Source organism: Etheostoma spectabile, chromosome 20 (genome assembly GCF_008692095.1).
Source record: "Etheostoma spectabile isolate EspeVRDwgs_2016 chromosome 20, UIUC_Espe_1.0, whole genome shotgun sequence".
In the NCBI taxonomy this organism is placed as follows: Eukaryota; Metazoa; Chordata; class Actinopteri; order Perciformes; family Percidae; genus Etheostoma; species Etheostoma spectabile.
This window is the reverse complement of record NC_045752.1, coordinates 20510097-20512665: the sequence shown is the minus strand read 5'-3', so window position 1 is coordinate 20512665 and position 2569 is coordinate 20510097.

Genomic DNA, 2569 nt, shown 5'->3' with positions numbered 1-2569 from the left:
CCCCCCGAGTTGCACTGCTGAAGTCAGACAAGAACAGTGCAAGAGGTGTGGTGTGTTTTTTTTGCAATGCACATGATAATCATAGCATTTCGGGGTGTTTGGATGGTTTGTGTTGGCGGCTCACGGCGATGGTCATCAATCTGGATCGGACCGACTGGCCCGTCACTAACTTTCACTGATTTACATTTGGGTGCAATGTCAGCTCCGCCGTATCAAGTTGAGATTAGCTTGAAATGTTGAAAATGTAAATGATTTCATTCATGGCAGATTAGATGTAGAAGGAATGAAGAATTTGAGTTTGTAATCTTATCACAAAACGGGGGGGGGCTCTGTTTAAAGTGTACTGATCACTGAATGACACGAGAGAAATATGCAAAAATGAGTGACCCAACGGGGGGGGATGATGTTGTTAGACTCCGACATGTTAAATGTCACATTTAAAAAGATTTATGTGTTTTCACTAGCATTTGATTTAGTTTGTTAAAGGTTAGAATCATCCGCCCTTTGAAATAGAAAAAACATTGTGAGCCCACCTGAGGTACAATCATCCCCCCCCTCCTAATTTTTGTGTCTTTTTTCATTACTGTAAATAATGAAGGGCAGATTGAAACATATTGATTTAGTTTGATAGGATGCGATTGCCTTCGGTAACCCCAACATGACACCCCAGTGGGCAGCCCGGCCTCTTGTTCGATCCTCATTGTGCTCTCAGACACTGCCAATGATTTGGTTGAGTCTGCCTGGTTCTCAGTGTCGGGGAGATTTGGCACCTTCGGGACAACTAGATCGGTCCAGGCGTCCTCAGTCGGTCTCAAAAAGAACTTTTTAGGAAGTTTGGTTGATGCGCCCCCTGCTCGGTCTGAGGGACCTGAGTCATGCCATGGTTGGCACTCTGTCTTTTCATGTTGTTAATAATCTTTCAACATTTTGTAATGCAAGTGGTCTTCTTCTGTATTGCCTCTTGGCTCTGTTTTCAGGCTTTAGAAAATCTAGCCTGTGAGGGGAGACTTTGGCCAATCACAGGTCATTTTCCGAGAAAGAGAGCATTCCTGTTGGCTGTTCTCACTCTACTACTCTGCTTTCTACACCACTGCAGCTTTATTGCTGATGTTTCTCCTCTCATCAGGTATTAGTCTAATTTATATTAAAGATGGAGGCTCATCACAGCTACACAAAAACACTCAACACAAACGCCTGTTGAGACGTTTTAATGTACTCCTCATTTTAAGGCAGTAATGTGCCACAGAGTTTCCCAACCAGTAGACAGGTCTGGTGGGGTGTCCCATTTGAGTCAGCCAGGCCGGGGCTGTAAACTCTGTCTGTTGGAGCAGCTGTGATGTGATGCTAGTCCCTCATGTCGCTGCAGGATCCAATGGACTTCCAGTCCACTAATCCACTTTGACTTACAGTTCCGTTGATTTCAGGTTGTCCTGACTCAAAACAGCCATAAGTTACAGTGTATAATAGGGGACAGAATGATGTAACTTCCAATCAAAAAGAAAGGAATGGAGCCACAGTTGGAGATCTTCATGCAGCGGGAACAACAAGCTAACCTAACAGTCAGGACACTTAATTATCATTGAATTGTGTTTCTTAAACTGCAGCTTGGAGCCTTAAATTAGTCTTGGGTTTTTCATGTTGGTTTTAATGGACAAAAAGTAGTTTGTTACTTTAGATTTGAAAAAGGATTTTGTGTGAACAGTGAAGAGGGCCTTAAACTCCTCAGTTTGATTCTTGCTACTGTCAGCTCAGAACAACTCCGGCCATCTGGGATGATTTCCTTTTTACCAAACTCTACTGAACCGCTGAGATTGTCCCAAAAGGAAACTAAGTGCCCTGTGTTGAATCCTTGGCCAGGCTGTCACTGATGTTTGAGTACTTCTGTCAGAACATTTGGGCCTTTTATCTCATGTGTTCCTTAGTGTCAAAGTTCTCCGCCAACCTCCGAAGAGAAGGTTTTCTACGAGTGTTTCTGAGCCCAGGTTAGTTTACTTCAAAGCTGCAGAACAGCACCACACGGAAAAAACTGTACAAAAAATAAATAGGCAAATGACAATCTTTAGAAAGGTGTAATTTGCTCACTGTTTCCTTTCCATTCCTTCTGTCTGCTTGTTGGATCCAGTGGGACAGACCGGGCCAATCATCTGAGTGTTTTTAGCCATAATCAGAGCGCTCGTTCTCCAAAACTCCTCCTGTTGTTGTCGACGTCTCCACCGGCTCAGCAAACGGCCTGATTTCTATTTTTTAGAATTATTATTATCACTGTTCTGAATCTTCTCAATATTATTATTTTATAGATATATTTTATAGTGCAAGTAAAGTGGTCTTTTTTGAAAAAAAAGATATTTTGTAGAATACTCCCACAGCTTCACTCTGTATGCCTACACTGCACATTCCAAACATGGATGTCAACCAACACGGGGCCTGACCGGCATCCCCCCCGACATTTATCCCATCTTAGATATATACGATGGAAGAAGTGAAAGCCCCATGTTGACCTTTATAGTCCCAGTAGTGTAATGTCCCTTTAAAGATTACAGTCTGGCATTAACGTAAAAAAGGACGCAGC